We start from the raw sequence: 14,493 nt of genomic DNA, 5'->3' as shown, positions 1-14,493 counted from the left end.
CACTGTGATGTAACTGTAGATGAGTCACTGAGTCGTAGCTTTGACCTTTTAATCCTGTTTTTTATTGGTAGGACACAACAGATCACAATAAATACACTGTGGTTCAAATGGACAGGAAGTCATCTGTTTTCTCCAGATGTGCCGAGTACCAACAGAAACACAGACTGTAACTTCATGTGAAAACTAGTTTATTAAAGACGAAAGCAGCTTCAACACAAACATAAAGGGGGTTCAGTCTGAGTACGCAGATCAAACGTGTGGGAAGGATTCCTTCATCGTCGTTTAGGTTTGAGGTGGATTCAATGACCTCATGAGGAGGAGGACGGAGCAGCTTCCATGTCAAACCGGACTCATGGAGCTGTGACACCTTGCAGACTTGGTGGAGACCTGGAGTCCAGCAGGATTCTGGATGTGATGAAGTTCAGGAATACAAACTGTAGGACACATCTGGAGCTGCTCGTCCTCACTGGAAACAGAGTAAACATATGCAGATAAGCGGTAATTACAGATAATTACTTCAGCAGCAGTATAACATCAGAGAATAAATGTATATTTATCTTTTGAAAGGAGAAGGTTCACAGTGCATCCTGTCTCCTTTCCTCTTCTCCCTTCTGGTCTGCTCTCTTTTCCTCTCCTCTCTCTAAAAGACAAAAGAGGACACAAGAGGAGACGATAGTTAATAAACAACTCAAACAGTTATTTGACTTAAAAAATAAATGTATATCTATCTTTTGAAAGGAGAAGGTTCACAGTGCATCCTGTCTCCTTTCCTCTTCTCCCTTCTGGTTTGCTCTCCTTTCCTCTCCTCTCTCTAAAAGACAAAAGAGGACACAAGAGGAGACGATAGTTAATAAACAACTCAAACAGTTATTTGACTTAAAAAATAAATGTATATCTATCTTTTGAAATGAGAGGGTTCCAAGTGCATCCTGTCCCCTTTCTTCTTCCCTCCTGTTTTTCTTCTTCCGTCCTCATGTTGTTTCTCTCTCTAAAAGACAAATAACAGCCAATGGGAAGTTACAGTTAATTACTTGAACAGAAGAACTATTGATCAGTATAAATATTGTGATAAATGATTAAGTAAATGTGTATTTATCTTTTAAAGCCTTCCCCGTGTCCTCACCTCTCTCTAAAATACAAAAGAAAACAACAGACATTAATTAGTTCATGAACAATTTAAGCAAAATTATGAATTAAGAATTTTGATAACACAAATAAATGTATATTTATCTTTTTAAATGAGAAGGTTCACAGTTCATCATGTCTCCTTTCTTCTCTTGTGTTGTCTTTTCCTTGCCATCTGTTCTCGTCTAGTTTTGTCTGAAGACAAGCAGATGATAAGGAGGACCACAGTTAATATTTTCAAGCGTTTCTAATATTTGGGTCATCTCACTTCCCCATGAACACATGATATTTCACTTCTCCATCGTCTGTAAAGGACGACCTACCAATCAGCTCACATGGTGTCGTTTCAGAGCAGAGCTGATCTTCTATCACAAGTCAGAAGGTTTCTATCCTTCACAAAGCGCTCAGTGTTCCTCAGCTGGTTGGTCCAGTTAGCTGGAGAGACGTGCAGGTACCATGTCACCACTGCTTTCCATCAAGCCGTCTCTGTCCTCTCCCTCGTCTTCTATCAGTCTGGTCTCCCTGCCTGTCATTGGTGGGTCTCTCTGTCTGCAGCGCTGTTGTTCCCTTGTGTCTTTCTCTTTCTTCACTGACATTTGAAGCTTGATCTCAATGGATGATGAGTCAGCGACAATAACTCCATTTGGAGTTGTTTCAGGAAGTGAGTTCCCCGTAGCTCCCTTTAGTTTCACCAAGTGGATCCACAGGCCAGCTCCAAGAAATAAAGAAAGGTGCCAGACGCACCAAAAACGCTGACCTGCGTGCTAAATCCATAATGATCAAACTTTATTCAAATATTTACTCCTCAGACAACCGTAGGGTTGATGTGGGGCCGTATGTCCACAAGGGCCCCGGTGCAAGACGCTACCTGGGGGGTCCTCGGCCCTGAGGACTAAACCTAAAAGTCTCTGTATACAAAGGTAGACCGGCCCCGGTGCAAGACGCTACCTGGGGGGTCCTCGGCCCTGAGGACTAAACCTAAAAGTCTCTGTATACAAAGGTGGACCGGCCCCGGTGCAAGACGCTACCTGGGGGGTCGCTCAGCACACACACATTGTCACTCTCATGCACGAGGATCCTTGAAAAAGAATCCCTTCAAGCCGCCCCGTCAGACTCGGAGGCGTTTCACCGGAGGAGACGGGCTGCTGCTGTCTTTTCTCTTGCTGCCCCGTCTCTGAGTCGGGGCGCACAGCAGAGACCCTTTAGGAAATCGACAGAGGGCCGACATGAGAACTTGTCCATCTTCCCGGTAGTCGCTCACTCTCCAGCGGTTTTTCAGTTCAGTGCTGTAAGAGCGGTACATCGGAGAGATGACTCGGGTCACAGTCCTGCCGTCAACCTGCATGCGTCGGACAACATTTCTGCGGTCCGCCTTCAGGGCTTCCAGCTCCGCCTGCTCAGGAAGAGGTGGCGTCATTACTGGTGGAGGAGGAAAGCTGGAGTCTGCAGGGGGCACCATAAGACCTGGTGGGGCCTCCATCAGAGGACACGGTGTGGCGTTCTCCCTCTGCTCCTGCTTCCCGAAGGCCTTAATCAGTAGCCGTGGGTTGAAGAGCCCTTTGAAAGGAATTATGGGATACTCTTTGCAGCCTGTGATGAGGTTGTGGTACAAGCTCAAAATTGAGTCCCTCATGGAGTCAATGTTGTCTGTGCTCAGAGGACGGTTCCTCAGGTTGGTAAATAGCAGCTGAAGGATTAAATCTGACCGAGGCAGATTAACTGAAAGTCAAGAAAAAGAAAACATTAGTCACGTTAGTCAGGATGACGTCACTCATCAAACCTCAGATGAACAAGTCAAAACAGCATCAAAGCACAGCTCCACACAGAAAAACATCAATAATCACAGGCGCTCTTAGAGTGGAAAAGATTATTTTAGATCATTTATTTGGTTTGAGTCGAGCATGAATGATGTGAAAGTGTTACCACACAATATGATATCAAACAGAATCCAATCAAATTTCTAGTTATTCTATTTTTTGTAACCTTAAACAAATAATAAAAATGTCTGTTGTTAGATTTTTACAGTGACATGAATAAAATAATATTTAAATGTCCTCCAGATTGACAGGCCGGCCTCTCTTACAATAACATGTTCAAGATGCTGTTCTATACTTTTATTTACGTGAGGTTTATAATCAGATCAAAAGATGAAAATGCAGTTTGTGAGGCTGCTGTCTTGTTCATTGCAGAAACAGTAACTTATTTTAAATCACTTCTTAAAACCCAATATTGTGTTCATTGCCTATATGGTCTCCTTTGCCTTTTTTCTGAAATGTTTACTTGAATTGATGTTATGTTTTGTTTTTCTTCTATGTAGAGCACTTTGTAAACCCTGTTTTTAAAGGTGCTATATAAATAAAGTTATTATTATTATTATTCATTAACGTTAGCTAAAATTGAATTGAGACTTATAAAGCTTTTAAATCAAAACAACAACAATGTATAGCACATTTGAAAAATGGCAATTGCCGTATTGAACATCTATGTTAAATTAAGTTAATATTGGTATCCTTGTTTGATCTTATATATGCTTCATATCATAAAGCAATGGCTAAAAGTTCCTAAATGAAGAATGTGTTTACCGTAGCGGTCATCCAGCACACGGTCGATGATGATAGTCAGCATGTATTTCTCACGCCCAAAAACAAAGGAGTCCATGTTTTGCTCACTAGCTGCTGTCACTTCCAGATGTCAGGGGTTCAACACAGATGTTTATTATATCAAGGTTTTCACTTCCCAACAAGTCAACACGTGTTCACTTTCAGCTCTCGGGTGCTTACTGAGCAGCCAAAGGTCGTCATGGTCACTCATCACCATGACGACCGGTGGAACATTCTATACGATTTCATTCAATATATTTTATATATTGTTTTTAATGATTCAAACCTAATAACATCAGCGCTGTGACTATTATAGTTCCTAACTGACTAGCACCTCAACAGAAAATCATTTTGTTTTACACACACACACACACACACACACACACACACACACACACACACCTGTTCACAGCCCCATATATAACGTTGTTCACATTTCAAACTTCAAACAAAGAAATCAGGTGTTTGTTATGGGAACCCATCTCTATCCTGCGCGTATGTGCCCACGTGAACCACACTTTCCAGACTAAACAGTGTTAATTATCTTCTCACTTTCCCCCTAAATAATAGATTTGTTGGTTTCTGACAACTTTTGGATGATTCAACATGCACCGGGTCACATTGACCCGGGAACATCAAACTTAACAGGAGGGTTAGACACGGAGGTGGAGGTGAAATGCTGCCCCATATTTCTTTGTAGCATGTGGCCACATCTTTTACCTTTCATTAAAAAGCCTAATCGTATAAGAATCATATAAGAACTTGAAAATGTCACCTAATGAAATGTAACTTCCGAGATCGTGATCACGACGTGGCTACCCGTCTCGTGATCACGATCTCGGAAGTTCATGTCCGTGATATTTTTGGCGTTTAACGTCTGGGTCAAAGAACACCCTGTGCTCTCCAACATGTGGTCAGTGTCTGGAAGCCACGGAGGCTAACAGGCTAGCGAGCGGATAATGCAACGCAAGAAATGCCGTGGCATAATGACAATAAGGATAATGAAGATGAGACCGATGTGTGATCGTAGATGTGTATGAGAGAAAGAGAGAGAGAGAGAGAGAGAGAGAGAGAGACAACAGGATGGGTTTTTAATGTAGCATTACTGTTCCTGAGGTTGCATTCAATTTATTAATTTCACATGCAAATTAGTTCCATCATCATGCCACTGTGGAATATAAATAATATTTACATGATTGGTGTTGTACATTTAAATCTTAATCTCCCTGCCTAATCTACTTTATCAGTGTTCCCTCATATTGTGTTCCCATAATATGATTCTATAAGTGTATGAACACTTCATATATACACTATATAGTAGTTGTGAAATATAAATAGTGAATAAAATGCTTTATGACACACTATAAAGATATGTTTGCCTGTAATCACATAAAATTAAATATGATTACAGCACCCATTAATTGTTTCAAGGAAGTTCTAATTGACAAAATAAAGAATTCACAACTACATTATAGTGTCTCATAAAAAATGCATTATGTGCCGATATAAATGCTAAATGGTCAGCTTTGTGAACATATAGAGTCCCGGCACATCTGACCAAAAAAAAGAATAACAAGCAGCACCTCCTTAAAAGCCACCTTAAATTAAATAAGTCTTACGTGGCCTGGTGCAGACAGTTGTCAGCATGGACAGAAACACTGTTGCCATAAAATGCTCTCAGTAGCCTTCTTAACAGGATTATTCTGCACCGGACAGTGCACTTACTAATTGTTTAGGCAGCTATATTGGGCTTCTACACTTCTATAATTAGGTTAGAATGGCGATTTGTTGAAAGGTTGATGCGCTTCAAGGTTGTCTCCAGAGGACACTTGTCCTTTTTTCCTCCACATGTGTCTTACATGGACAAGAAAACATCTGTTCGTATTTGTACAGAGACTTTACACTCAGACTGGTTACTAGGTATTTATTTAGTCCTCAAGAACAACCCTTAAAACCTATCCCTTCCAGCCACTTGCAGGTGGGGTTTGATAGGATTGTGTCCATCCACCTTTGTGTGTCTGTATGTTTGTTATCACATTTTGCTTCAAACTGAATTTACAATTTGTGAAAAGGCCTGTTGACCTAAATGTATCCGTATCAAAGAAAACGGATTTGATACAAATTAAAACACGGTGACTTTAAGGGCAAGGGTTGTAAAATCTTCGGACCACGAAATGCAGTTGCTTATTTACAGCATGTGCCATTACAGAATCATAGCCCGAGACAAATGTTCCCTAATTTAGATGCAGTAGAACTGTTAAGTGAAACAGAGCAGAAATCTCATTAAGGGATGAACAGAAGCAACTCACAAGGGTGTAAGGAATGATAAATTGACCTTTATGGCCTCTGGATGGCACAGCAGGGTTAATGAAATCCTTGTTTTCCCCCATGTCAGCGCCAGTAATGTTTTATTTTACTAGAGTGCACATTTCACTTGCAGGGATTTGCTTTTATAATGGAAGCCAGAGGGAATTTTGCAATGTCAGCATTTATTTAGACCTTTTGTCTCACTCCTAATGACGGCTGTAAATTACATAGTACATGCTTCAGTGCATTGATGGGGCAAAACACCAAATTGAGGATGATCCTTACGCAAACAACCTGCTCACTCCTCCTCCTCCTCGGTTGGGCCTAGGTACCGCTTTAAAAACAGACGTCTCTCTGTGGCGGTGAGATCAGCAGCGGATGTCGTGGTGTCTTGCCAAGAAGAATTATCTCAACAAGAAGCAAACAAGCAAGATTTACCAAAGAAGGATGGCCCACATTTTGTGCATATTTGCTCTTTTGTGTTTTGCATCGTGTGTTGTGGAAAATACAGAGACTGGGAAGGGATTTAAAGACCTCCAACTTCAGCAAGACTTGTTGCTGTGGCTCGACAAATTACAAGACAAACAAGTAAGAGGTTTTTACTTTTCTTAATGGCCTCCTCCATATCGGCCCTAATGCGTAGTACTACACAAGCTTTCTGTCAATGGTTGGAACCAGGCCACAAGTCCAGCTATAATCACACTGCAGGCATCAGGATGTCCTGTCTTCTATTTGATATCTGTACAACATTTATCTGTACTTGTGCACACACATTTTATTTATCTTGATCTTTTAAAAGGGTAATTGTATCCCCAGTCAGTCATTCTGGATGCTGCCAGAGATAACTGTCTGCTACTGTCATTTGATCATCTTCAGAGTTGCACCTCCATGAAAATAGTACAAATTCATATCGCCTTATATTTTAGAGCCTGTAAGTGTTTAGAATCCTTTAACATTTACATCAAATCAATATTTTTCTCCCTAGGAATCAACAAAGAAACAGAACTTGATAGAATGGCTTTATAAACGTCCCATATTTGAAAACAGAAATAGCCTCAAAGGACCTGCAGACACAGAGAAACAGGAGAAGAATCGACGTGGACTGGTCATGAAGACTCGCAGAGTCGGCTGCAGAGTCTTCTTCTGGAAATCCTGGGCTGTCTGCTAACTTCCATCAAAACAATCAAATGGATCATTCTCTTCACTCGCTCCTTTTATGGCTTCACAATATGTAGTCATCTTTTGATTTAGGCCTACCTGATGTATTGCTGCTTTAACCCTCATCTTGCATCATGATGAAGACACAGATTTCCATGAGTGCTCTGTCTGTGTTCATTTTCCCCAATATGCTAAATAACTGTAACTTTTTCTGAAATAATGAGCAGATTACATTTATTACATAACTAACTATGTTTGGAGAAGCAAGAAGATGGTCCCACACAATCATTCAACTGCATTACGTCTTGAGATTAAGAAAACAAGAGCTTCGTGCTTCATGCTCACATAAATGTTCTGTTGATAGCTTATCAAATGCATAACATTATGGCAGCTTTAATTAGCTTGTGTTTAACTGCCTGTGAATATGAAACATGGGGGAACAGTATTGTGTGAATGTTTATGTTCATTCCATACACAGCTTTCACTTCATTTCATAAACCTAGAGCCACTAAAGCCTACATTCTTCATGCCACAAAGACAGCGTCTGCACAAATCTTGATCTTTTTAAGCATCCAGCCATCTCACTTTAAATAAAATGATCTCCGTCATGATTTAATCCACCAGTCTCTGTAAACAATTTAATGTGCTGTACCTCAACATATTATCTGTTTCTGCTTCAGCAACATTCAATCTGTTTAAAACCACTTCAGCGACTTCTCATGGTTGTAGTTAGTTGAACAATCCTTGGCCATCTTGCTCCTGCATGCGTGCATTGTTTACAGTGCACCTGACATTCTGGGGGAAGTGTACACAATGAAGTGGCCAGTGAATATTTAATAAGCGGTAAATGAACAGTTCCTGGGGAAAGGCTCCTGCAGAACCCAACTCAAGTTTAAAAAAAAACATAAAAAACTATATTATACCTCCTTGATGACCAAATGTGCTTCACTCACCTGTAGAGATTAGTGTTATATTTGACAGTGCATCTGTTACATTTCAAAACAATCAGGATCAGACACACACATGCATTCATTCATCAAACATCAAAGTGTGTCTGCCTACATGGGTCCTCCAGCAAGAGGAAGCTGTTCTTTTTTTTTGATACTTAAAATGTCATAAATGTCTGCATGTGTGTTTGATGTTACCAGTGATCCTCTTCATGGTAGACCAGCAGAGAACTAATCCCCCAGCGTTACAGACATCCATTCATCCTCCACATCTTTGATGTTCCTTCAGTTGTTTTGCCAATGATTGAAGAACATCGTTCCCTATATGTAATTGTGCTGTATACCTTTGGCATGCAATCTGACGAGAACATAATGTGCTGTGTGTATGGCATTTGTGCATGCATCAGTGTGAGTGTGCAATTCATAAATTACATTTGCATATCTCCCGATACACTCCTGTGTGTGCATAAAATATGTCTAATAAAACATCCCACATCAACGCACTGATGAGCATGCATTTAAGTAGCTCAGCAGCACCGCATATCCTCAAGGCCGATCTGTTCAAAATGCATCGATCCCCACCATGTATTATGCATGTAATAATGTGACGTGAATTCGGTGAGAGGTACATGGGGTGCGGAAAAACAGAAGGCTAGATTTAGGAGAAATGTATCAGATTGGAGAGAGAGGAGGAGAGGGAATAGGAGATTAGGGCTGTGAGAAAGTAGAGGAAGGGAGGGAAAGAGAGGCGCAAAGAGGACGAGCGAGGGGAAGAGAGAGAGAAGATTATTAAAGTAGCAGTCAACATGCAGCCAAAGCTTGGCTGAGTATCCTTTCTGTCTCTGGGCTATTGGGATTCAGCAGAACTGCTTCCCCTCCGTAACAGGAACCACTGCCAGCACATTAATATGCTCATACTGCAGAGCTTCTTCAATAAAGTGATTGAGTGTGTGAGAGGGTGTGTGGGCAAGTGGCTGGGCCAGTGGGTTTACAGCGTGTGTGGGCTCCTGTGTGCACTGTGCAGCTACGTCTATGTGTCTTGCGTCTCTAACGTATTACTGAGCATGTTCACTCGCAATATTCATCTGCAAACAGGAGGTGCCAAAAGCCGCATATATCACAGAGTAGGAGAGGCATCTTCCGGAAGTAAACGCTTTAGAACCAATTATACAATACTTTTGCCAACTCCGAGCAGTTGATTTTGATGTGAAAGACGCGGAAAAAAACCCAACACAGAACCAGCTAGATGAAAGGGGCATCACTGAGCCTTAATTGAACACAGGCCAATTATTTTTAATGAGAAGAAGAGTGAACGCCCCACTTCTGAGTAGGAGTTCCCTGATTCTTTCAGTGAGAGGATGAGAAAAGGAGAAACAAGCAGAGTCCCAGTGGCACAGAAGCATATCAAAACCACAGGATGAAAAGAGGTAGACAGGGAGCGAGGAAAGATGCCTGGGATACAAGAGCAAGAATAGTTTTACTCTGTGTGCCCATGAGTCTGCAAAAGACAAACAAAGTCATGTAAAAGGTCTTTATAAATAACTGCACAGGCCATAAATAATAGACGGTGTTTTCGACCCAGCAGAGAAGTTCTCCATTAGCTTTGCCTTTGTTGTGGCAGTGTGGTGTTGTACATACCAAAGAGAAAATGTTTTCAAAAAAAACTTGACAGCAGATACTGGTGAGAAGGCAAATGTAATTTATGATGCAAAAAATTGCATTAGACATAACAAAGTGATATATATATATATATATATATATATAGCAGAGATGTTGTTAACTGTGCCAGCTGTGACCTTTGCAATGCAATAGAAGTTATTCAGTCTTGTTAACACAGATGGTTTGAGAGAAGAGGAGAGAAGGAAATTATGGGGTACCATCGGATGAGGATTTGGAAAGTACACCGGTTGGTATTTAACGAGTAAACAAAACTGTTCAGTGCAGTTGTAATCAACCAAATCTGTTGTCTGTAAAATGAACTATTTAGATAGATGAAAGCATCAAACCGATTTATTTCAGGTGCACAGTGTGTTCACGATATTCACAGGCAAACTGCTGGGATAAACAAATCTCACAGCTATTGTATCTGCCACTGAGATTGAAGAAGTACATTTCATGACAATAGATTCTCATATTTATTTTGTGCAAAGCATGTCTGTCAGTATGTCCACCACTTTGCTGCAGTCCCAGTATATCGACAACTAATGATAATTAATGCCTTGAAATTTGATTGAGAATGTCATAACCCCTTCAGGGCGACTTGTAATGGTGACCCCTCATCATCATAATACCAATACTTTTGGTTTATGATAAAAAAGATTAATGAAACTGGGCAGAGCTGCATGTCCAAAGTGGGGAAACGCTGCACTCAGCAGTTATTCAGCAAAAAGATAAATGTTGAATGTGTACTTTCATTGAGCCATGTCTCACGGTTTGGATAATGAAAAAATCAATCAAACGTCAATCACTGATTTAATGCACCACCGGGCGTCTCCAGTGACCCAAATGGAACACACCCGCAGGTCAGGTGCATACTGGGTCATGGGTCGAGCTGAACTCCTCAATGATAATACCGTCTTGGGGATCCTTCAGCGGAGTCTGTGGCGTTTGCTACTCAGAGATTCTACGTGCAGCTGAGGTGTGTGAGGCACGTCTGCAGTTTGTGACAATAATCTCTCATGTGGCCGACTTGCCGAGCTGCATTCACCTCAAAACTTTTTGAATTTGAGGAGCGAATGAACGAGCAGAGAAGTTGGAACTGGAGCAGAAGGAGGAAGAGCACGTCATGGAATGACGTCACGGGGTGACGTTCAGACAGGTGCGCTTTTTTGGGCTTCTGCTGTTTGAGTTTGTTTCGTCTCTACGTCTCTGTGTTGAATGCTTTATTTTGCAGTTGTTGTTGTTTTTTTTCACCCGCTGTGGTGTAAGTGATACTGCTTTTTGGACATGTCTGTGTAATTGTGAGAGTTTTGCCTCTTGGTCTAATTAAAAATAAGTTGTAATGGCTGCCAATGTCTACGTCAAAAGGAAAATAATGTGTTGTTGTTTTATTGGCAGAAATGATGGCTACATGATCGGATACCTCTCTTTGAAGTTTAAGTAATATATAACGCATGCAACATTTTGTATTTTCAAGCTTAACCTCAGAGATTATTTGAATTTTGCCAGGGCCATGATGAAACAGAAAAACAGATTCACTATTTTGTTATGATGATTCTAATTAAGTGCCAGCATGTAATACAAATGGAAATCATTTAACTTAAATAATAAAAGAAATAGCCTACTTCAAACCGTTTGATGTGTGTGTGTGTGTTTTATGGTTAAGGGACATTTAAGTACATTTTATTACAGCCAAAGTTTCCTTTTTTTACACTGGAGTAAGGAGGGAAGTTTGGGGAGGACAGGTGGATGCGAGAGGAGTAACAGAGCCAACAGCCAGAGCTGAAGCTTAGACGAGTGTGGAGCGGCCTTCCAGCTGTTTGCATCCCTCGCCCTCCATATGTGTATCGAAACAGATGACCCTGTTTAGACTGCCAACTCCCATGGGTGTCTAAATAGCTGACCTTGACTTGTTTCTGCCCTCAGTGGCTGCAGTGAACAAGATGGCATGTTCATCTTATTTTTACTCACATTTGAATAGCAACAAAAGTGCTGTGAAATTTGGTTCAGACGTTTGTCTCGCCTTCAGGGTGAATTGTAATCACTTTGGTCCTTCCTTTTCATCTCGTAGTCCCAAAATAAAAGTTTTCCAACGTTTTGTGGTTGACGCTTGTAAAACGTAGTCTCAGCTGCACTAAGAGTACTCAGCATGCTGACACACTGGTGGTGAACCTGGTAAATATTGCATGTTGACGGGCTGTTGACGTTGTCATTGTGAGCCATGCTAGCGTTAGCATTCCGCTCAAAGCACCCGCTGGCATGGGTTTAGACTTGTGTTCAATTATGTGACTACTATGACGAAAAGATGAACCGACACTACAGAAGATACATTGCAGTCAATATTGTAATGGCAAGGACTTTTCATATGAAAAAGCATATTTTCACTGCAGCCATCATGCAGGAGAGAAGACCAGCCACGTCCTGAAAGTCAGGGGAGCCTTCATCCTCCCTCCTCGTTCTCCTTGCAGACAACACGGAAGGTCTGTTTCCCTGACAACCGCAGATTTAAGAGCGAAGGAGCGCCATCTCAAAATGTGAGAAGATAAATCACGGCTGGTGAATTAATAGAAGGAGCGGATTGATAACAAACTCACATTGATGGATTTAGTCTGCTCATCCCGCTGCTTCTCGTGTTGGTGCAAAGTGACATTATTAAAACACAAAAAAACACAAACAACAGCTGTCAGTCACGATTGAAACACATTGAATCAGTCACTGCATATAGGTGAAAGGTTTTGATAACATAGTCTTTATTCTTAAACAATCACTAACTTCATTCTGATTTTTTATTTTTAATGCATTTTTTTAAATATTTTTTTTAGTTCATCTCACAATTCATAATGCATATATGGGCGTGTTCCAATGCAGTGAAATCATCTGGAAACATAAAAATAATAAATTCTACTTCATATCATATACAACCAAAGCCTTTGGTCACCCTTTCATAAATCAATAAACCTCCTGAAAAGTGCTCTCTCACATCGGCTATTTCTACCTCCTTGCTTTATCTGTCCCTTTCTCAAATCCTCTCATTCCGCTGTCAACGGTTGACATCGAGTACATCCAATTTCATGCATTGCTTTAAGTCCACATGTATCTCATTTGCACCAATATAAACCTCTATAAAAAGATACTTTCATATGCTGGTCTTGCCTGTTGACTTTCAGTCTTGCGTCTAATATACTGTATATATCACTGTTAGGTAGGTGCTGTGGAAGTTGAACTAATCTACCGTGACTTGCACCAGCTATGGACCCAGGCACATGGTAGAACACCAGATCTATGATATCTCTGTAAGTTTGCTCTGTGCAACGTAATGTGTGCTATTTACTGTACATACCACCAGATTAGCATACAATTTCCAACCAGACATAGCAGAGATTAGAAACTCTTGCATCAAAATGTTGCATAAAAAGGTTTTGGACTTAATACTCCCCAAATTTGAAACAATCTTTCATTAGCTCTCGCCTCGAAATGGAACCAAGCTTACATCTCCTCTTACAGTCATGCAATGGTCATGCTCATCTCGGCGCCTGTAATCCCTTTTCCAACCTTCCTTACCTGGCTAAGCTTAGCTGTACACTACTTTTGTAATGATAAAAACACCATCGACCCCGTCCTGACCTCCTTAAACACCACACCGGTGGCCAGGCTTTGTGCAACGGGTGCTGGACAACGAGCGGCCAGTCTTTTATGTCTGGCCCCATTCGTGGAACAATTGTAGGACTTCCTGAGTTAGACAAACTAATTGGGGATTAGGAATGAGCGATGTAGCGTACGTATGTACGCTGCCTACCATTCAATTCACCTTGTTTATACAGCCCTGTCAGCATGTTGATTTATGAAAGAGAAGCTTCCCTTCAACAATGCAGCAAATGCCTCATTTCATGGGTCACAAAACCAGGGGGGACGGACACTTGATGGGTTACCGTGTGAGAGAAAACCAATCGGCATGGTAGAACATCCTCCCCTAAACCTGGCGTAGTCCAGACGAACTGGTTCCTCAATGAGACATTCTGCGTCCATTGTGACGGTCTTAATGATTGCGACCTTCTATTGAAAACATCAACCAGACAGGTCAGAGGGTTATCAAACAGTCAGGCACCCTGTCCGCCACGTTTGAGAAATCTTGAACACTTTCACAATAAAACTAACATAAATAGTCTTAAAAACTAGTCTACACATATCCTCACTGCCGCGCCTGCCAAAAACAACTTTCTCTTGCTTGGAAAGAAATCCATATAGTTCAAAGGCATGAATACTGTTATATGGTTATATGTTTTAGTCGAGCTCACAGCAGAGAAAGGAGTCCGTGTTTCTTGAGGTGTAAATGTGAAGTGACCGTTTTCTGGCCATGGCTCATATTGCTGATGCTGGTCGTTATCTTCCCCTTGGCTTTTGGTGAGAATACTTTTCCTTACCAAGTGTGGACATCTCTTTACTTAAAACCTAATAGTTCTTGCAAATGTTAAATAGTATATTGAAGTGATAGCAAAACAGTTTCCTTGACTTAGACTTTTACCCACTTGTCCAACTTTCTTTGTCAGTCTTCTCTGCTGACAAACACACCGACCACAGGGATGTGCTGTCAGCTTGTTTTTACTACTATTTAGAGACACACTAGACTGCTCTCTATTATATTGCTTGAATCAGTCTTGTCCCGTCATTGGTGAACAGCATAGGGGAGTTCATGTTGG

The sequence above is a fragment of the Cyclopterus lumpus genome, chromosome 17, assembly GCF_009769545.1.
Source record: "Cyclopterus lumpus isolate fCycLum1 chromosome 17, fCycLum1.pri, whole genome shotgun sequence".
Taxonomy (NCBI): Eukaryota; Metazoa; Chordata; class Actinopteri; order Perciformes; family Cyclopteridae; genus Cyclopterus; species Cyclopterus lumpus.
Note: the sequence above shows the minus strand (reverse complement) of the source record.